This window comes from Meleagris gallopavo, chromosome 1 (genome assembly GCF_000146605.3).
Source record: "Meleagris gallopavo isolate NT-WF06-2002-E0010 breed Aviagen turkey brand Nicholas breeding stock chromosome 1, Turkey_5.1, whole genome shotgun sequence".
Classification (NCBI taxonomy): Eukaryota; Metazoa; Chordata; class Aves; order Galliformes; family Phasianidae; genus Meleagris; species Meleagris gallopavo.
In genome coordinates, this window is record NC_015011.2 from 168,436,003 (window position 1) to 168,458,979 (window position 22,977).

General features: G+C 44.8%; 1 long non-coding RNA gene across 1 annotated transcript; it reads right to left on the minus strand.

Moving 5' to 3' along the window:
* Positions 1-9,317: 9,317 nt before the first annotated feature.
* LOC104917540 lies at positions 9,318-19,548 on the minus strand. The gene is made up of 3 exons (XR_796928.3): positions 18,875-19,548; positions 11,046-11,280; positions 9,318-9,911 (listed from the first exon to the last, which is right to left on the minus strand). It is a non-coding gene; the product is annotated as an uncharacterized LOC104917540 (long non-coding RNA).
* Between the last annotated feature and the right edge of the window lie 3,429 nt (positions 19,549-22,977).

The window sequence follows — 22,977 nt, forward strand, 5'->3', positions numbered from 1 at the left end:
GCATGGACAATTATTTTACATCTCCTGATCCCGTGTGCTCAAAGCATGGTGGTGATGGGTTGACTGGAGGATCTTAGAGGTCTTCTCCAGCCTTAATGATTTTATGATTCTATAAAAAAGAGCCCTCCCCAGCCAATGGTCATATATATGCTGCATGTCAGCAGCCTTCCTGGTGCTGCTTGGCCAGCATTTCCAACAGAGTGCTCTAAAGCGCCAGCCCTGCACCAAGGCTTCTTGCAGCACTGAGACTGAGGCTGGGAGCATCCTGGTTGGAAGGAAGTGCATGGTCAAACAAAACCATGAGCTGGGGAACTGGGCGCTGGTTTTCTAGTATATTTTATAGTAATACACTCTCTTTTATGATCTATATATTACATATTACTCATATATTAAAATCACCCATATAATTAATTATAATTACCTAATTATTATAGGTAACAAATTATAGAAAATCACCTGAAAGATTGCAGCCTGTTGAGTGACCTAGCATGGGAAGACTGAATTTGATGCATTGGCTCTCCCATTGTACAGGAGCTCCTCACGGCACATCTCTGCCTCCTCAGAGCAGTGAATTGCTCAGTGGGCAGGAAAACACACACGCATTTTGTTGCGATTCCTTCTCTCCCAGCATTCCTTCCCCTCACCTGCTACCAGATCTAAGAGGAAATCCTCTTGGTTACTTCTGTTAATTGGGTAATTCTAGCAGTCTGTTGGGTCAGCGGGGTCATTGCATGTGTTCAGCCACTGCCTTCACACTGCCATCACTGTCCCATGATTACAGTGGGGAATAAGGAGTGTACATCCTGGCTTGCACGGGGGCTCACTCCTTGCATCCAATGTGTCACTGCCAGGAGTTGGCTTTATCACAAGGAAGGTAGGCTGAGCACAAGCACACATCTTTCAGTGCAGATGTTCCCCTTGTTTGGTGGGATTTTTCCATGTCACAAAGAGAAAAGGTAACCAGGAGTTTTGGGAGTTAGGAGGAGTTAGGATGAGAACAATGTTGACAACATCAATGTGTTCATTGTTGCTGAGCAGTGCTTCACAGTGCCAAGGACATTTCATCTCCTCACTCACACTGCCTGGCCAGTGAGGGGCTGGGGTGCACAGGGAGCTAGGAAGGGACAGAACCAGGACAGCTGACCCCAACTGGCCAGTGGAATGTCCCATAGCATGTCGTGTCACACTGAGCACTGGGATGGAGGAAAGGGGGGACAATCAGAGTGATGGTGCTTATCTTCCTAATGACCCATTATTTGTGATGGGCCCTGCTTTGCTGGGAGTGGCTGCATATCCACCTGCCCATGGGAAGCAGCAAATGAATTCCGGTTGGCGGATGGGGACAGGGTCTGCACCAGAAGGCATGTCATGGTTTTATGATTTTTGGTTATCGGTATTCCACATCATAACATCACATAGTGCACTGGGAGTTAAAGTGTTAATGCTCCAGTTCTGGGTACCTGTCCCCAAAGAGAAGAAGAGCTACATTCCCCAAAAGACTGTTTGCTGCGCTGTTATCATTTCTGCTCAGGGGGAACAGATATAAGGCCTTGGTAGGTCATCTGACATTCTCTCTTCTTCCTTTGGCTCTCCTCCCTGCTGCTCAGCCCAACTGTGTGCCTCAATGTTATGGTGAGGCCTTTCCACTTTTTGGACACTCTCTCTCATTATATTTGATTTATTAGCTTCAATTCTAATGATACTGTATTATAGTGTGTTATCTTGCATTCCGATACCATAGGTAGTGAATTAGTTTGTTTCTCCTCAGATCATTGCCACCGTTTTAATTATTTTGGGGTCCCCTGTTTCCCTTTTCCAGAGGCGTGGATTTGCAAAATCCCTCCATCCCGCTAGTCATGGAACCGGGCCGAACCAGCCCATAAACCGTTGAAAGGGCAGGGGGTATGGAACAGGCTGCCCAGGACATGGAACAGGCTGCCCAGGACATGGAACAGGCAGCCGGAGCTCAGGGAGCGTTTGGACAGCACTCTCAGACAAAGGATTGGATTCTGAGTGGTGCTGTGTGGAGCCAGGGGTTGGTCTTGGTGATCCTTGTGGATCCCTTCCAACTCCTACATTCTATGATTCTACGGTTCCACAAATGCCTTGATTTGTTTTGCTTGTGAGTGTGGCTTTTGCTTTACCTTGTGAGCTGTCCTTATCTCCACCCATGAGATTCACTTTTATCCAACTATCTCCACATCTCACCTGGGCAGAGCAAGCAGGGTTATGGTGCTGAGCTGCCATCCAGTTAAACGATGACAATTTCTTAGTGCAGGGGTATGAAAAACATATAGGATTTCCTGAGAATTTAGAATGCACAGCTTCATCCCCAGAATTTTAAAAACAAGACTGGTACATCTGAAAAAAAAAAACTAAAGAAGAAGAAAATAAAAGATTTTAAATTAATGGGGGCAGCCTGGTGAGTGGCAGCTCCATCCAAAGCAGTGGGGTTGGGACTGTAAGGTCCCTTTCAACCCAAACCATTCTATGATTCTATGAAAACAGGAGCAGCAAAGTATATATTTGGGGAAATCACAGCTAACTTTCGGCATAAATTTTGAGAGAAACATGAGCTTTGGACGTCGAGAAAGGCTCTGCAGTACATCACTACACTGAGCCTTCATACCCTGAGGTGCAATCTCACATGTAACTTCGCAATCTTGAGCTGTCCAAGAGCTCCAGGACAAAGGAGAATTTCCCCCACCCCATAGTGGCTCACCTACCTATGAGTCGAGTGTGGGCATCCCTTCCACGGCAGCTCTGATTCTGGCACTGATGCTTTGCCCGGGTGCGGTTGTTCATCATGCTGATGCCTCATGTTTACACTGGGGAGCTTGGGCACTCTTTCATTAATGGAGAGAAATTGGCACTTCTAGGTGCTGTTCATCTCCTCCTAATGCAGTTGTCAGGAATAAATCAGATAACTTGAGCTGCAGATGTAGCTATGTCTTTTGCTGTCTTGAGAAGGAGCAAGATGACAAGCTGAGATAGGGCTTGGGCACTGCGCTCCTCTGCCACATGTGCCCATGAGGAGTTGCTCCTGTCCAATGCCAATGGTCAGCAATGTATTCAGCACTTTGTATTCAATCTTCTGAAGCTAGGGAAAAAGTCTGCGGAAAAGGAAAGGTCTGGGTTTTGTTTTTTTTTTTTCCCCAGAAGTGCTGATTTTTGACTTCTCAGCAGAAGGGAACATTGGCAAATCTGCTTCCAAAAGCTAAAAGCAATCCACATTTCATGTGAGTGGCTTGATGTTGCATGAATAATAGAATCATAGAATCATCTGAGATGGAAGGGACCTTTAAAGGTCATCTGTGGCAACCCCCTGCAATGAATAGGGACACCTACAGTTCCATCAGGTACTACTCAGAGCCCTGTCCAACCTGCCCCTGAGTGTCTCCAGGGACAGGGGATCCACCATCTCTCTGAGCAACCTGTGCCAGTACCTCAATATCCTTAATGTAAGTAACTTTTTCCTTATACCCAATCTAAATCTCTTCACTTTCAGTCTGAAACCTTTTCCCCTTGTCCTATCACAATGCATCCTGATAGAGAGTCTGTCCCCTTCTTTCTTACAGCCCCCCTTTAGACACCGAAAGGCCACTCTCAATCCCCCTGGAGCCTTCTCCAGGCTGAACAGCCCCAGCTCTCTCAGCCTATCCTCGTAGGGAAGTGTTCCATCCCTCATGTCATTTTTGTGGCCTTCCTCTGGACGCGCTCCAACAGATCCATGTCTCTCAAGAGAAGCATTAGTGCAGTAGCACAGTTCCAAACAGCACCACCCAACACCAAATAAAGGGGTTCCTGCAGCTCCGTGCCAAGGACCCACTGGTCCCATCACTGCCCCAGGTGGTCCTCCCTGTTTAGGAGATGGAAGAAGATGCCTAGGAGAGCCCCAAGTGGAGGAGCACTCAGAGGGATCTAAGCAGCTCCTGCCAGGTGGCCCTGAGCTGGGGAGAAGAGGATGCAGATGTTGGTCAGATGCAAAAGTAAAGAAACAAAAGGAGAAGAACCCAAAGTAATTTCCAACCGATGGGAAGCTCTGTTTGCTCAGATCATTGCCATATCAGCAAACCCACACTAAGGTAGCATTAATGTTCATACTTTCCCAAGACTAATTAGGCTTAAATTGGGTAGAAAATATTGTGTGACTAAATAGCCCCGCACACAGCCCTCTGTGAAGTTTAAGCAGAAGTGGCAGAAAAAGAGGAAAATAATTTTTATTAATGCATTTACACCTTCTTAGAGTCTCCCTGAATTGTGTTTTACCTTTGCTATAAAAACAAAAACATTTAAATTTCTTTAAAATTACATTTGACTTAATTACGGCCAATCCCTAATACCAGCAAACAACCCATTTTGCCTACTTTCCAGCACAAATAGCCACCAGCCTCATCATTTCATAAAGAGTTGTTTTTCTACATTATGTTCTCTATGTGCAGAATGTTAATAGCTACTATAGCTGAATATGAATAGGCTTTGTAGCTCCACTTGAAATATAGAAAAAATGGCCCAGACATTAAAAAAGATAAAAGGGAAAAGGGCAGTAATGAATTTAGAGGAAAATGAACATTAATGGTACTAGCATTACCTCATGTTCCACATAACAAATTATTGGAAATCTGTCAAGCACACCAAATTATCTACTCATCTGCTGTTGTGGGGCCCTTCGGAGCCATCCAAAACCAGCAAAAGCAAGACAATTTAAGCTAATTTTACTATTTATAACAATAGAACAGACCATTAAGATAAATTAATGTCATTATCAAGTTTCTATGAAAATGACAAATACCGCTATTTCAAGCAGCTTTAGAAGCTGTTGACTATAATGAAATCTGCTGTACAGGTACTAAAAAGAAACACTCCAAGTAATTATTTTCTAGTAGCTTGTTTGTTTCCTTCACATTCATTTACTTTCACCACAATTAGTTCTGTACACAATATATGGTAACTAAACAGTCAACACTACGCAGCATTAGGACTAATTGGGCAATTAGGATGCAGTTTTCAGCCTTTTAGGTCCTAAAGAGAGCCAGGAGTAAACATTTTAGAGGCAACAATAGCGGTGCTGCCTCGAGTTTTGTTGTTGGAGTTTAAAGGAATACCACGCCAGCAACAAATGAGGGCAAGGAGAAGGCTCTACCTGCAGCCCAGGGAGGGAGGGCACATCCAGTGGTCTGACAGAGGTAACAGAGCAGTGGAGGAGCCCTGGGGACTCACATCTGGAGGGATGCGGAGCTCTTGGAGTGGGTCCAGAGGAGGGCACTAAGATGATCAGAGGACTGGAGCACCCCTCCTATGAGGAAAGATTGAGGGAACTGGGCTTGTCCAGCTTGGAGAAGAGAAGGCTCCAGGGAGACTTCATTGTGGCCTTCCAGTACTTGAAGGGAGCTATGAACAGGTGGGGGAACGGCTGTTTACAAGGGTGGATTGTGATAGGACAAGGGGGAATGGTTTTAAACTGAGACAGAGGAGGTTTAGGTTAGATATTAGGAGGAATTTTTTCAGTCAGAGGGTGGTGACGCATTGGAACAGGTTGCCCAAGGAGGTTGTGGATGCCCCATCCCTGGAGGCATTCAAGGCCAGGCTGGATGTGGCTCTGCGAAGCCTGGTCTGGTGATTGGTGACCCTGCACATAGCAGGGGGATTGGAACTAGATGATCTTTGATGTCCTTTTCAACCCAAGCCATTCTATGATTCTATGAAACATCTACCCCGAGGACAGTGGCATCCTGCCCAGCCCTCCTCCATGCTATGTGACTCAGTATCAGCAAAGGCACACTGCAGTGCTGAGAGGACACCATGTCAGAAGCTGTCCCTTGGCCATTTCCCAAGGAGGGCAGGAGGAGAAATGGGTGCTTACTTCCATCCCCGGGTTCCCATTCACTTTCTCCAGATGGCACTGAGCGCATCTTCGGCTGCCAAGCTTTCATCCAGTGCCAGCCACATAATGGCGTAATTTGTGTGCTCATACATCATTTCCACACCTCTTCAGACCCCCATACTGGGGCATCAACTGGAGAGGCTGTTATGGGGTCCTGATGGGGATCAATGCCAGAACCTGGAGATGGGGTCTAACCCTACCTGCCTACTCTGGTACTGGGCATAGCTCATCCTTTTGGGCTCCCATCTCCCCAGGACAAGCAATAATAAGCATCAAATACGAGCATCCCACATTCCTCATCCTACATCCTGCATCCCTCATTCCACATCTCACATCCCACATCCCACCTCCTCCCCTGGCCAGCCCCATCCCAGCCACCAAAGCACAGTGCTAGCACAAGTGGCTGCCGATCAGTTCTGTGTTAATGATGATGAAAGGCAATTAGTCTCCAAAAGCATTATCACAACATTCGTTGCATTTATGACATTTTATTAGTACTATCAGAGATTTTATGAAGCAGAGGTTTGCTTTTTAATTAGACATTCATGACAGAATATCAAATCCGCTTAGTAATTTATTACAGGATAAAGAGACTCCAGGTGAAATCCAGCTTTTGCTTACACATTTTGATTTTGCACTGAATGTAGCAGGAGCTGCATCTGTTTCCAGCAGTGTCCTTGGCTCAAGGGCCTGAGCACACTCATCAACCCAGGAAGACTGGAGGGACAAAGACCTCTAAGATCATCCAGTCCAACTGCCAGCCCATCCCCACCATGCCCACTAATCACATCCCTCAGTGCCACATCTCCACATTCCTTAAACACCTCCAGGGACGGTGATTCCACCTCCTCCCTGGGCAGCCCATTTTAAATGGATGGAATGATATCTGGAGAGAGCCGGACAGTCTGCCTAGAACACTGCAGATTTGTTACGGGGATCTGCGGCTGTTTTCACTTCTTCCTGCTGTGGGCTGTGTGGGCATCAGTCCTGTCCCCCTTTCCCATGAGATCTATCTGTCCCCTCTGCTCCCAAGCCATGTCCAGTGAGCCAGGTCCCAAACCCCCACACCAATGGAGACTGCCAGGTGCTCCTGGCTTGAGAGGTATGGGCAGAATGCTTACAAACACTGTGATTTACACCCTGCTCCCAACAAACCACATTGAAATGGGCAATTATTTGATCCAGAAATCTCTGGGACAAGATAAAAGAGGATGATCACCTCACCAAGGCTCGGAGGCAGGCATGGGGCACCAGCATCAGGCACATGACCAGCACGGTGATGTGCCATGCATGCCTTGGCTCACAGGGAAAACAGAAGCATCGCCTTCATTTGGTCCAGAGTGAGGAGAGGAAAGGTACAAATGCACAGATACACACAGACCGCTGACACAGAGAGCTGCTAAGCAACGCTGGCTCTGTCCTGTGCATCACAGAAATGGCTCTTAGCTGAAGAGCCAAGGGAAAAGTGTTAATGCAAACGCATTAGGATGCCTCTGTGATGTCTGAGCCTGAGCATTCAGTGCTCATGGCCGCCCACCTGCATGTGGGGCATTACCCAGTGAGTGCAGGGCAGGATGTGCTCTTTTTTTTTTTTTTTTTGTTTACAATAAGGGTGGTAAGGTGCTGGCACAGGTTGCCCAGAAAGAGGTGGGTGCCCCATTCCTAGAGGCACTCAAAGTCATGGACACGGCTCTGAGCACCTGATGGAGCAGGGGTTTGGACTAGATGGCCTTTAAGGGTTCCTTCCAATTCAAATGCTTCTATGGCCCTGCTGTTTGGAGGAGGAGTCTGGTAGGGCACAGTGAACAGGGACAACACAGATCCCAGCTCTCACACTATAAACATTCCAGATATATTTATACTGTGTGCATTTCTCCATTGCCAATAATCAGACTGTCAGTCTGCATTTCCTCCCAGTCCCACCACCAGCGTTTGCTTCTGCTCCCTTCTGCCAGCCCTCATTTGTGCAACATATGGTGACCAGGACTGCTGAGCTCAGGGGAAAGATCACCCACCTCTGTGCAAAGTCATTTTTCAGCTGTTGCAGCTCTCTGGCTCCTCGTAGCACAAAGCTGTGATGCCAGCACAGCACAGGTGGCAGCATGGTGGGTGGGAAAGGAAGGGCAAGACAAGGAGAGAGAGAAGTGACTGATGGAGAGCTGCCTCCAAATGCAGCTGGGTGTGCAGCAGAACGCATCCCCTCACTCCTGCAGCATGCTCCTTCACCTGCCCAGTGCTGTAACATGTTCTGACTTCGGAGCAGCCACACTACAACTGGGACATGGCACTTGGTTTCACCTCTAAAGCACCTGCAAAGTATCTATTTTTAGACCAGATCAGATTTTCAGTAGCAATTTGCTGCACAGATACGGTTCCTATGTATTTCAGTGAGCACCATAACATTGCACGAGCTGGAAGAGGGGGAACACAGCTCCTGAGGCTGTGTGGGATGGGGACCCACTGATCCAGGTGTCTGTGTGAACCAGGGAACAGCACAACAAAACCACAACACTGTCCTACTCCCACTTCTAAGCTTCATTAGTGCCACTTCTGTTGAGCTTTTTCAAGGACTTGGGTTTTTTTTGGTACCAGTGTGCAGTAAGCAGTGCACTGCTTTCCTCTGCAATGAAGGCCAAGGAGATAACAATGGCATTCAAACCCTTTTGTGACGTGGTGGTCCTTTGCCTTCAAGTAAATTAAGCTCTACAAACTAAAAAAAAAGAAAAGAAAAAGCTGCAAATGAGATTCTAAACGAGATAGCTTTGGTTATTTGAGGAAGAACATAACTCTATTTCCATCTCCCAGGACCTTGGACAGACAGCAGGATGGGGTGAGCACAGCATGGCTTGGGGCTTTGCACCAAGGGAGCATGGACAGCCAGAGATCTGTGCCCTGTCTGCTCACATTGCTGTGCCCTTCAGATGAGAAATCAATCACCCGCCAGATGAGAAATCCTCCTGCCAGGTGCACCAGGATGAGCAGTGTCCCCCCCAGCCCTGCTCCTCCTGGGAGAACACTGAGTTCTCCAGGCAGCGCAGCTCCAGGCTCACACTTTCCACTGGCCAGAAGGACACATGCAGGTCATGACTAAATCATGAAATGGCAGCTTGAATTAAACAGAGATTCACCTCTTTTACAGCCCATTAATAGTGAACCTTCTCTAATTGCAATAATTTGTGATCATAAATGACTATTAATACCAGGCTTGTCTGGGACAAAGATAATTTGCTACCCAAAATGAGGGACATGAAATGATTTTGTACTCAGGTGCTGCTTAAAATCATGGTTTTGGATTGCAGACAGGGACCATTACAGAAGGTTACACCAACTGGAGTGGAGCTTGGTAGGGACATTTACAGCAGAACTCAAGAAGTGAAATATCCAAGGCTGCAACAGCTGTGGGTGGAGGTCTGGAACTTTGCACCAAGCATGATTTACAGTGTAAAAGATTTTATTGGAATGAGAACTGCTGGAATAGATACAAAAGCGGTACTATGACCAAACATGTTTGCCACCCATCCAATTGTTCCCACTGAACGCAGGCACAACTTTCCATTTCTTGTTTGCTGAAAACCAAAACCAGACCCCGTTCAAAAGTCAAAAGTTATGTTTAGACTCTGGCAAGTCTCTAACACCCTGTACTAATGTATACATCCCTCGTATATGCTTGTAAACATAGGAATGTAGAAAAACTGGTATCATAAGCGACCTCTGAAGCATGAGTTCATCTAATCCAAAGCTCTGCTCAAACCACAAGCAGTTGGATTGGGTTTCTCCAACAGGGGCTGAAGCACTCCAAGGACTGGGGTTCCCCAGCCCTTGCCAGACAACACCCCTGCTCCATGAGTGCTTTTAACCCAAAGGGTTGCCTCACATATTTCATCTCGCTCGCCTTTGCTTGCATCTCTGCAGGTTTTGGTATGCTTACAATGAGGTGAATAGGATCTCGGAAGCACCTTTCCTTCCATAGACAAGGATCTTTGTGCCATCGCTTCTTCAGTTTTCCAAAAATCCCTTGCTCAGGGCCCTCGAAACGGAAGAAATGGAGCAGTCATAAAAAATCCTCCTTTGAGGATTAATAACTAATCCAGAGTAGTTAAAAGACACAAAAGGAAGGATGGGAAAATTGAGGCATTTTTTCACAGTGATGGAGATAACCACCAGGGAACTGTGCTGGCCAACATTTTTGTAAGTGATTTGGACAAGGGGTGAATGGTGAAGGGAAAAAAGTTCGCTGAAGTTGCAAAATTGTCAGGGAGTAACAATGACAACTGGCTCTGAAGGGCTGCAGAAGGATTTTAGACTGCAGAGTGTCTTTGAGAATGAAATGGAAGATGAAATTCAGCATTGGTAAATGCTAAGTAATGTGCATGGGGAAAGCAATCTTAACTGTGCATGCTCAGCGATGGGCTCTAAATTAGCTATTATCACTAGGGAAGAGATCTTTGAATAGCTCTCTGAAACGCCAGCTCATTATTCCGTGGTGGTCAAGAAGGTAAATAGAATGTCAGGAGTTATTAGGAAAAAAACAGAGAGCGAAACAGAAAACATCATTATGCCATGGTGTAGATGTACTCAAACCCTGAATCCTCTACACAGCTCTGGTCTCTGGTCTTAAAAGCATGGGCTAGAACTCACAAACAATGAGAAAAGTAATGACTGGGAAGGACAGTAATGGAATGACACGTTGGGTGAAGTGACTGCCAAAATGAGGACAATGAAGTTTGCAGAAAGAATGACTGAGGGGGGATAAGACAGCGATCAGTTAAATTATGAATAGCATTTAGAAAATAACAAAAAAGAATGCTTATCTTCTGTTTCTCAGAGAATAATTCAGTGGGCATGAGTTTTAAAAGAAATAAAAAGAGAACTTGTTTACTTAAACCGTAGAAAACATGATCAGAAAATATGAGATGTAAAGGCACAGATGAGTTGTAACAGAGATTAAATACCGATTGCATAAAAAGTCAGGATAAAAATAAAAATGTCAATGCAACATCCAGTTTCAGGTTGCACTGGAAATACAGAAATGTTTCCAATGGAAACAGTGGAAATTTGCATTTAAGCAGAAGTATACAAACAGGAATGGATGTACAAATGCAAACATGTACATAAACACAGCAATTCCTACAGCACAAGGACCAAGAAAGAATGGCCCTACCTGCTCTGTTCATAGCAGGTGTTTCTCTAAGCACCATCACCAATCACTGCCAGGTGCCAGTGTCTCCCAGGGCTGTCCCAAGCCCCACTCATGGGCCATCACCTGTTACAGCTGTCAAGCCCTGTTCTCTGCCTTCAGGTCCTGGCTGGAGCTGACGGTTCCCACACAATCAGTACCTGGTGCTGGCAGCTGGCTTGAGCTTCCGGGAGGGACATGCGTGTGCATGTCAACACCTCTGCTCAAAGAATGAAAGTGTGTGAATGAGAAATGTATGGTAAAAAAGTAATCTACACTTCACATCACTATCAGAAGGAAACTGAATTGCAAGATCCTGAAGTCTTTTGGGATCTCACAGGTAACAACACCTTTTTCCCCCATCCCAATCTATTAAGATTGGAAATCTTATCAGGAGTAGTCAGCATGGGTTCACCAAGGGGAGGTCATGCTTGACCAACCTGGTGGCCTTCTATGATGCTGTCACATGCTGGGTGGATGGGGGAAGAGCGGTAGATGTAGTCTACCTTGATTTTAGAAAGGCATTTGATACTGTCTCCCACGACATCCTTATAACAAAGCTGAGGAAGTGTGGGATAGACGAGTGGACAGTGAGGTGGGTTGAGAACTGGCTGACTGGCAGAGCGCAGAGGGTCGTCGTTGGTGGTGCAGAGTCTGGCTGGAGACCTGTAACCAGTGGTGTCCCCCAGGGGTCTGTGCTGGGTCCGGTCTTGTTCAACATCTTCATCAGTGACCTTGATGAGGGATAGTGGCCACCCTCAGCAAGTTTGCTGATGATACGAAGTTGGGAGGATTGGCTGACACGCCTGAAGGCTGTGCTGCCATTCAGCGAGACCTGGACAGGCTGGAGAGCTGGGCAGTAAGAAACCGGATGAGGTTCAACTAAAGCAAGTGTAGGGTCTTACACCTAGGGAGGAATAATTGCATGCACCAATACAGGCTGGGGGATGAGCTGCTGGAGAGGAGCTCTGCAGAGAGGGACCTGGGCGTCCTGGTGGACGACAGGTTGGCCATGAGCCAGTAGTGTGCCCTCGTGGCCAAAAAGGCCAATGACATTCTGGGTGCATTAAAAAGAGCGTGTCCAGCAGGTCGAGGGAGGTGATCCTCCCCCTCTACTCTGCCCTGGTAAGGCCTCATCTGGAGTACTGTGTCCAGTTCTGGGCTCCCCAGTACAAAAAAGACAGGGATCTCTTGGAAAGAGTCCAGCGGAGGGCCACAAAGATGGTGAAGGGCCTGGAGCATCTCCCCTATGAAGAAAGGCTGAGTGAACTGGGTCTGTTTAGCCTTGAGAAGAGAAGACTGAGAGGGGACCTGATCCAGGTTTATAAATATCTGAGGTGTGGCGGCCATAGTGGTGAGGCCAGTCTCTTTTCAGTGGTACGTGGAGACAGGACGAGGGGAAACGGACATAAGCTGCAGCACAGGAAGTTTCGCACGAATGTGCGTAAGAACTTCTTTGTGGTGAGGGTGACGGAGCACTGGAACAGGCTGCCCAGGGGGGTTGTGGAGTCTCCTTCTCTGGAGATATTCAAGTCTCGCCTGGACGCCTACCTGTGCGACCTGGTGTAGGGAACCTGCTTTGGCAGAGGGGTTGGTCTCGATGATCTCTAGAGGTCCCTTCCAACCCCTACAATTCTGTGATTCTGTGATTCTGTGAAATCTAGCATAGGAAAAAGGTTATTCCATACCCTGTTTATGGAGGAGCCTGGGCTGTGCTGATGTTTGCTACTTCTTTGCATCCCATATGAATGCTTTGAGCTTAACCGTCATGTTACGATGTCTAACAGTGAGAATAACAAACAGTTCACCTTTCTTCTTTCCAGGACTGCAAGACCCCAATAATATCTGGAGTCAGTGGTACAACATGGCACAGCACAGCCCTCCTCCAGCCCAGCTGTGCTGCTCAAATCCCACATGCAAGGTAGGACTGGTGCTTGTAACCCAACATTGTAGTGTGTGTCAGGAGAGGGTCAGGTGAGATATCATAGAATAATAGAATGGCTTAGGCTGGAAGAGACCTTACAGCCCTCCGCGTTCCAACCCCCTGCCACGGGCAGGGACATCACCCACCAAATCAGACTGCCCAGGGCCCCATCCAGCCTTGAGCACCTTCAGGGATGGGGCACCCACAACTTCTCTGGCAGCCAGTGCCTAATTTTTCCCTTTTAGTTTAAAACCATTCTCCACTGTATTACCATTATCAGACTGTGTTAAATATTGGTATCCCTCCTGCTCATAAGGTCTTGCAAGTACTGGAAGGCTTTGATGTGGTTTCCCCAGAGCCTTCTATTCTCCAAGCTAAACAAGTCCAGCTCCCTCAGCCTTTCTTCATAGGAGAGGTGCTCCAGCCCTCTGATCATCTTAGTGGCCCTCCTCTGGACCTTCCAGGCTTGGACACAGTGCTCCAGATGGGGCCTCACAATCCCCTCCTTCTCTCTGCAGACCACCCCTTTTTTGATGCAGCCCAGGATAAAGTTGGCCTTCTGAGCTGCAAGAACATACTGCTGGCTGATATTCAACTTTTAAGCCATCAGGACTCCCAAGACCTTCTCCACAGGGCTACTCTCATTGAGTTCTTTCTTCTTCCAGACCCATACTCATATCTGGGATTGCCTCGACCCAAGTGGAAGAACACCTTACCCTTGTACATGTTAAACTTCATTAATGTTCTCGTGTGCCAACTTTTTGAGTATGTTCAGGTACCTCTGCTTGGCATCCCTTCCTTCTACTGTCTCAGCTGCACCATTCAGCTTAGTGTCATCAGCAAGCTTCTGAGGGTACACTCAGTCACACTGTCTATGTTATTGATGAAGATGTTGAAAAGCACCAGTCCTAAAGACAGACTTCTGAAGGACACTGCTCGTGACCAGCCTCCACCTGAACACAGAGTTGTTGACAACAACTCTGTGGCTATGATCATCCAACCAATTCTTTATCCACCAAATAGTCCAGCCTTCAAATCCATATTTCTCCAATTTAGAGATCAGGATGTGGTGGGGAACCATTTCAAAGGCCTCGCATAAGACCAGGCAGATGACATCAGTTGCCTTTCCTTTGTCCACTGATGCCGTCATTTCATCACAGAACGCCACCAGACTGCTCCAGGACTATATTCCCTCGGTGAAGCCATGCTGGCTGTCTCGGATCACCTCTTCATTCCTCATGTGCCTTAACACCTCTTCCAGGAGGATCTGTTCCATGATCTTCCCAGGCACAGATACGAGGCTCACTGGTTTGTAGTTCCCTTGTCCATCCTTTCAAAAAAGCTCATAGCTCTCAATCACAGATATCAGGAAAAGGTTCTTCCTCAGAGGGTGGTGGGCATAGAACAGGCTGCCCAGGACAGTGGGCACAGCCCTGAGCTGCTGGAGTTTAGGGAATGTCTGGACAATGCTCTCAGACACAGGTTTGATTTTTGGGTGATGCTGTGTGGAACCAGGGTTGGACTTGGTGACCCTTGTGGGTCCCTTCCAGTGTGGGATATTCTATGATTCTATGCTCGTTAGCCTTTGTCACCAACAAAGCGAGGGTCCTATTGTTGTCATTCTCTGTTACAACACACAACAAACCTGTGGCCTGAAACACTTCACAGGACAAGAATGGCTGAAGCCACTCTAATGACACCTCATGTTTGTTCCTGCCTCATGACTCAATGGACAGAACTGGGAGCAGCAAACAGAAAAGAACACCGCATTGTCAAGTTGTTGAGAAATGAATAATGTATCGGGAAGCAAACATAAGCATTATTCCTCTTCTAATCTGTATCATGAAGCATATTACAAATTAACCACTTTCCCCAGACACTTACTGTATTAAGTAGCTCTAGACTGAGCCCCTCTCAGGATGGACTGTGCCATCTGCATTTAGAAAATTGCCTATACATTTATTAAAGTGAAATTCACCCATTAATTAATCCTGCCAGCATTTTCCCTGGAAACTCTCATTAGCACACTGAGCTAATTACTACAACTAGCAGCCCTAGTGGTGTGCGTATGTGCAGGCTAGGGAGGAAGGAAGGTTATTTTAGCATAATAAAAGATATTCCATTCTTCCTTTTGCACTGAGATAAAATTGAAACAGTCAGGATAACTTTGGACCAAGATAGACTTGTCATGTTATTTTCCTTCTATATTTGATCCTTGATTGCTGTAGGAGAAATATATTCAAAAGAGGATGGATATCTTCTGAAGCTGATGAAAGTTAGAAACACAGAACCACAGAATATTCTGAGTTGGAAGGGCCTCACAAGGACCATTGAATCCAATCCCTGGCTCCTCATAGGACCACGCAAATCCAATCCCTATATCTGAGAGCGCTGTCCAAACGCTCCTTGAGCTCCAGCAGCTCGGGGCCGTGCCCACAGCCCAGGGCAGGCTGTTCCATGCCCACCGCCCTCTGGTGCAGACGCTTTCCCTCACCTCCCCTGACGCAGCTCCATGCCGTTCTCCTCACTGAGTCACCTTGCTAACACACGTAGACACTGGGAATGCATTAAAGACTTAGTTGTCAGAATTGTCACGTGGTGATCTTTCCAAAATTTTTCAATTCAAAACTAGTTTGTTTTTTCCATAGGCTTGAATCCTCAAGAGAGGAGAATCAACTTCTGGTCATTCTACTCATGCACATATTACGTCAGTCTCAAAATGAAGGGTCTTCTTTCTCTGGATATTACACAGCACAGGGCATGTTTTGTGAGAGAGAGTCTATGTTAGGTCATTGTGAAAACCATCCCACTCCAATTAGACATGATTTGCTCTTACTAATTTTACTGTAGTACATGTTTTGTAACTATAATTATCTAAAGCTCCAAGCAATACTACAAGAGATACTCAACAATGAGCACATCTGCAGTCCCAATTCTTCAGCACTCTGCTGCATACATAACTTTTCCCCGGCCTTTTATCCCTTCAGATTCAGCAGGAGGATGGTCCCCGTGCATAGAGCAGCTCTACACACACGCCTTCAGAACCAGACCTTAAGTAATGCTGCGTAACCCCAAAGGCATTCTCTATTTAATGAAGAATAGTAAAAATTGTTCCTTACTCAATAAGGCAAAAATACTTTTAATAAAATTAGGACCCTGACCTCAAATAATGAATGAGATTTTTTCAGCTTGCTAAGGTTTTCTCCCCGCTTTTTGATCATATCCTTCCTTGCCCCTTAATCCCAATAGAGTTCAGCTGTATTCCTCTAGTAACAAATGGATTCCGCTGTGGCTAAAATGATTGTATAAATAGGAATGCTAATGCACTCCCTTTAGCTGATTAGTACCAACTATTAGAGACATTGAGTTCAGCTTGTATTTGTATTATAATTTCTATTAACTTCTGTCCCCAATTCCTTTACAAAGGTACTCCGGCACAGACATAACATGAAATAGTCTGAGGATGTAAAGTAGTTCTGGTTTTAAGACGGAAAGGAAGAAATATTTAAAGAAAAGGTTCAGTTGTGCCATTCGCAGCAGATGGTTGCTTATTTAAATGATCAAGTTAAGTAAGATGCATTTAGGACTATCGTGTTTAATTTGGTTATTTAAATGAATAAACTGCCTGTAGGGCAGTGGTTTCTACAAATATAATCATGTCACATTCAGCTCTGATTCATGTTTGCTGATTTTGATATGGTTAGATCCAGAATGAATTAGCTCATCATTTCTCTATGTGGCTAAACGGTTTTGCTTACACGAGGGATGTTTTAGATCAGATGAGAATTACCATGATGCATCGATTGATATTATGTTAATGCATAGCAGATTAATGCTCCCGCAAATTTGCATATAATGAAGATGGCCCATAGCCCTTTGTCCAAGTGCACATCCCTATGCGCCTGCCCCAGATAACAAGACCTTTCCATATCAACAGGAGCCAAGAGAGGAGGAAAAGCAGCTCCTGTAATTCCTTTTTTACGCATTCAACAGAACTACCTTTGCCCGTGGAGTTATCAAGTAGTCACTGGGATGGCAGTGATTATGCAAATGACATGCAATTTTAGTGACTGAACTAACACTGCTGAGGACTTGCTCAGTGGAAAGGAGGCATCTCCAACTCATATAAGTTGCAAGAAAGGTAAGGGCGTATATGGTAAATAAATTGTATTGTTCTGCCCTTTTTCTTGGCAAACTTGGGGAGTGCTTATTACTTAGAGCTTGTCCATTTTTTCTCCACTTAAACAGCTCTGCAGAAAAACTCCGTTTAAAACTGAACAGCTTTTCACTGTTGCTGAAAGGATGTCTTCCGCCTGTGGGGATACTCTGCCTGTCTTGCCTCAGTGAGTTGCATACAAAGCCTGCTTCAAGCAGGACGTGCAGCCTGAACACTCATTGGGATCCTCTTCTGGGCTCAGCTCACCTGCTGAGGCACAGCTTATCAAAATCAGTCATTTGTGCACTTTGTGAAATGCAGTGTGACCAGAAAACCCAGCCTGGAGAGGGTAATGAAGATACAAAGCACCTTGGGGCACTTCCATATAGGCACATAGGTAATTTGACAAACTCATTTTAAAAAGCCAAGGAAAACATCAGTAGCTTTGTTCACTGTGCAAAAATGTCTCAACTGCCAATGAAAAGCTGGTAACTGAATTTCATTGAAAATATCCAAATTTGGAATATTTGGACGTTTTTCCCTCTATCCTGTAGTAAGTTGATAAATAGTGGGGGAGGACTGAATGGGAATGTGGAAGATCAAGTTCCAGAGTGATGTGAAATGGATGCAGTGAAAACTTGGGCCCACTACAAAGTCTTTGGCTTCAATGTAATGCAACAGTTTTCAGAAAACTCCATTACCAGAGAATCATAGAATGGTTTGGGTTGGAAGGGACCTTTAAGATCACCTAATTCCAACCCCCCTGCTATAGGCAGGGACACCTCTCTCTAGACCAGGCTGCTCAAAGCCCCATCCAGCCTGGCCTTGAATGCTCTCAGAGAGGGGGCATCCACAACTTCACTGGGCAACCTGTTTCAGTGTCTCACCATTCTCACCGTAAAGAATTTCTTCTAATATCTGGGCTAAATCTACCTTTTTCCAGTTTAAGGCTATTTTCCTCATCCTGTTGCTACATGCCCTTAAAAAAAGTCCCTCCCCGGCTTTCTGTAGGCCCCCTTCAGGTACTGGAAGGCCGCTGTAAGGTCCCTCTGGAGCCTTCTCTTCTCCAGATTGCAGAGCCCCAGCTCTCTCAGCCTGTCCCCATAGGTGTTCCAGCCCTCTGATCATCTTAGTGGCCCTCCTCTGGGCCCACTCCAACAGCTCCACATCCTTCTTGTGCTGGGGGCTCCAGAACTGGACACAGTACTCAGATGGGGTCTCATGAGAGCAGAATAGAGGTGCAGAATCACCTCCCTTGACCTGCTGGTCACGTTTCTCTTGATGCGACTCAGGATACAGTTGGCCTTCTGGGCTGCATGTGCACACTGCTGGGTCATGTTGAGTCTTTCATCAACCAACATTCCGAAATCCCTCTCCTCAGGGCTGTTCTCAAGGCATTCTCTACTCAACCTGTATCTGTACTTGGGATTGCCCTGACCCAGGAGCAGAACCTTGCACTTGGTTTTGTTGAACTTCATGAGGTTGGCATGGGGTCCACCTCTCAAGCCTGTCCAGATCCCTCTGAATAGCATCCCTTCCTCTGGCATGTCAACTGTGCCACTCAACTTGGTGTCATCATTAAAATGAAAATGTTCTAAAGAGTCTATGGCTAATAGCAGTATAAAAATAATGGAAGGAAATATATATACTTATTAGACATTTGTATTTACTCTATAAAAATCACTTTGCTTGACTTATGGCTGTTTTTAGACATAAGTAGAAGAAGACACTTACCTTTTAGAGTGTCACTTAATTATACTGCATGCTAACAAAGTATAGTTGCTTCTCGTTACCCACACAAGTAACTGTAAAAGTAAATGATACTGTTACAACACAACATTCCTTCTCAAAGTTTACAAAAGCAAGATGAGCTACTAGAAAAAAATAACCAATAAACAAAGCACCAGCTGGCCTAAGTTTGGACCTACTTTTATTTTTCTCCCATTTTTTGGCCTTTTAATAAAAAATACTGCAATTTTTCCATTTTGTTTTTGCACAGACACAAAACAGCTGGCAGTGACTTATCTTTTTCAATAGCATGCTGAAACATACTGGTTCAGATGAATAAGTATGAGATTGGGATGTTACAAACAGTATTCCACTTCTGTTGCTCCATTTCTTTGTAAATAAATAGACAAATGAGAAGCTTCCCTTCCTTGGTAGGATCAGGCTCAAAAGCAGCAGGTTAGTAAATTAGGATTTTTTAAGTTCATGTTATGTTCAGTAATATTTAGAGAAATTCTCATTAGAACATTTCACAGAACACTTTTTTGTTTGACAGAATTATATAGAATGAATGCATCTGAGACGTTACAGTATGAATAAACTCTCTTTGGTCTCTCCAATACTATATATGCTTGTGAGTTACCAGATCATAGTGAATACAGGAATAATTCAATTCATTTCTGAGTAGAATTCTATGTGTTCATGCAGAGCTGGTTTCTGAATTTTCCCTCAAAATCATTACCTCCTGCTGCTCTTTATAGAAACAACTATGATTCATTTCTTCTAGCTCTAGCATCTGTGTTTAATTTATGTAAATAATTCATGGTCTGATGCCATGTAAATACCAGTGATATGAATCCAAATACATATAAAAACTACTCAGAATGTAAAGATGTCTCAACACAATTAAGCTGTTTAAAAATTACTAACAAATAATCCTCAAACTGACACTCAAAAATAGAATGGTTGTTTGAATTTCAAATGCACTGAGCTTGTAGAACTGTAATTGCTTTTAAGAAAAGATATATGCAAAGGCCCCATCCTGCATTAGAATGTGAAAGAGCAGAATCTGAAAATATTTCAAGTCCTGCTGATTCCTGAGGTTATTCACATAGATAGATAAATAAAGAAATAAATATTAGTATTTTCCCATCAAGTTGAGGTCCTAATGCAAAATTCTGGATATGGCACTGGAATAGATGACCCCCTGAAGTCCCAGCGTGCATTAAGCTGTGATTCTACACTTTTATCACAAAGTAGTAAATTCTCTCAGACAGCAGTTCCTCCTGGAGTTAAAAACTTGTTTCTATAACCACACAAAAGAAGGACAGGTGGGAATTAAACAACAAAATGTTAATAGCACACTGTGGGGTCTGGAAGTCAACAAAGAACAAACTCTGGGAACAGACATTTTACACGGGATGCTGAAATTTATCCTAGCTGTGAGAGGTTTCTTGTCTATGCTCTTTGAGAATAAATCTGATATAAAGACAAAAGAGAGAATTGTAGGAATAGGTGAAATGAAAAAAACTCTGGATGATGAGTTTTTCATATGTATATCTCCTGAAAGAGTCCAGTCCGAATTCCAGTTGGAAGGGAAGGACCTTCATGGAAAGGTATGCAATGGTATGAATGCTTTGTTGATGAACCACGTCAAGCTATTTTTTGCTAGGGTATAGTAATTTTTTATTATTTTTTAAAATACATCTTAGTAAAGAGTTGACTCCTCTCCTGTTTGTAGGCTCCCTTTAGGTACTGGAAAGCTGCAATGAGGTCACCCCACAGCCTTCTCTTCTCCAGGCTGAACAAGCCCAGCTCCTTCAGCCTGTCTTCGTAGGGGAGGTGCTCCAATCCCCTGATCATCTTTGTGGCTCTCCTCTGTACCCTCTCCAACAGCTCCCTGTTTTTCTTGTACTGGGGGCCCCAGACCCCCAGTGGTGGAAGATTTAGGTTGGATATCAGAGGAAAGTTCTTTACAATGAGAGTGATGAGGTGCTGGAACAGGCTGCCCAGAGAGGTTGTGGATGCCCCAGCCCTGAAGATGTTAAAGGCCAGGTTGGATGGGACGCTGGGCAGCCTGGTTTAGTATTAACTACAAAGATTGGCTGCCCTGCTTGCGGCAGGGGTTTGGAGCTTGGTGATCCTTGAGGTCACTTCCAACCCAAGCCATTCTATGGTTCTGTGACTCTGTGATTCTATGATTCTATGATTGTTTGTCCTGGTAGAGGAACATCTACACTTGGTGGCTGACCTTAGAGAACATACACAATTTTGCAGAGACAATGAACAGAGCCAGTAATCCTCAACATTATGGAGATACGACGGAGTAGATTTCATGCATACTGAAAATTATTTCAGGAGGAAGTTTCATTCCTAATTCTGGACACATGAACTGCATCTACACAAAAGGGCAGAGTTAAGGAAAAAATACCAAAATTTTTGAGATATAAAGAGGTATGTTGTCTTATAAATCAGTTCAACAAAAAATCACACACAGTGAAGAACTGAAGCTACCACCAAGATTTCAAGAAGAAAAAAAAGTTATCAATAATTCAAAAAAGCATAAATAATTATTTCCTAGCATAATTGGTACTTTCCCATGTTAAAGATGCTACACAAAAAGCAAGTAATAGATCAGTAGGCAAGAGCTCTCAATCTTTTGAAGTATTTTATTTTATTAAGTCTGCCAGCTCTGAGATAACAGGAGAGCCCTGGCGGAGTATTTCTTTACTGTTCATTAAGACTATAGCAGCACCCAAGAGCACAGCTCCCCGGCAGTAGGCATGGCCCAAACATAGAATTAGGGAAAGATGCTGCAACAAAATGGGTAAAGTGTCTAAGTGGGTAAAAAGATGAGAGCAGCACAGAGGTGAAATGATTTATCTGAGCTCACAGGGCACAGTAGCAGAACTGCAACCATAATTCATATCTCCTCCCTCCCAAGCCAAAAATCACCCAGCCTACTCAAACATGAGGCAAAGGATGTCGGTGAAAATTAGGCTGTATGGATCAGGGCTCTTTGGGTCATGCTAACTCTTCTTCCCTGCTGTTCCACCATTTGAAAAAAGCCACGCTCGGTGAATTGTAATGAACAAATAACCTTGCTCTGGGGGGTCTGCAGTTTCCATTCACATAACTTACTTTGTGGTTCTTCTCCCCAAGCTTCCCCTCAGCCCGTGCCATTTGATGCCTGCTGCCTTTGTGCAACTTTTCAAATTATTTTTGAAATTATAGCTTTAAAGCGCATAAGAGCAGCCCAGAAGAAAACAAATGGCAATTTTACATTTTTCAAAAAGATGTTCTTACTCTACTCACAGCTGAGTTTTGGCTGCAGCTTGTGGGCAGAATAGTAAGTGAGAGTTCTAGTCATGTATTTCCAGGGCACTTTGTCTGGGTTCTGAGAGCCATAATTTTCTTCTTTAGTTGCTTGGTTTTTTCCCTATTCCTTGACCAGAAAGTAAAGGAAAGTAAATGAAAGTAATAGGGAAAAGGATACTTTCTGGTCAAGTATCTATTCACAGGTCAATACCATGTGTCTCTAAACTCCTGCTGAGGGACCAAAAGCCACCAAGAGGTGTCATGCCAGAGTGAATAGACTTTGTGAGCCAAATATACTTTCTCCAGAATTTAGTCTACACTGACAAAGTTCACACTGATTTCAGAAAGAATAACCCCAGAACTGTCAAAGTGATTACATGCATTTCAGAGGACAAACCTACCCTGCTGGAGAGCAGTCAGCCTTCAGCATACAGCCAAGAACCCAGAGCAAATCTGAATTTGTGCCCTCCAACCACAACCATTCAATGAAGTTTTGTGGGATAACAGAGCAACCCATACACATACTGCCTGGTCAGCATGATGAAATCTCTTGCCAGGACAAGACATTAATTTGAGGCTCTTTGTTTAAATACCAATTATCACAATTTCTTTCTTTAGAGATGTGTATTTGCAGTATTATGAGCATACTGGAGCTTTGGGGGGCCACCATCTCTTCACCAAACTGGGCAGAAGTGTCTAAGAAGTGAAAGCTGTACTGAGCAAACTTGTAGTCAGACTGATAGATAGGCAGGCACAATGATCCCATAAGCTTATTTTTTTCCTTTAGAAAAACA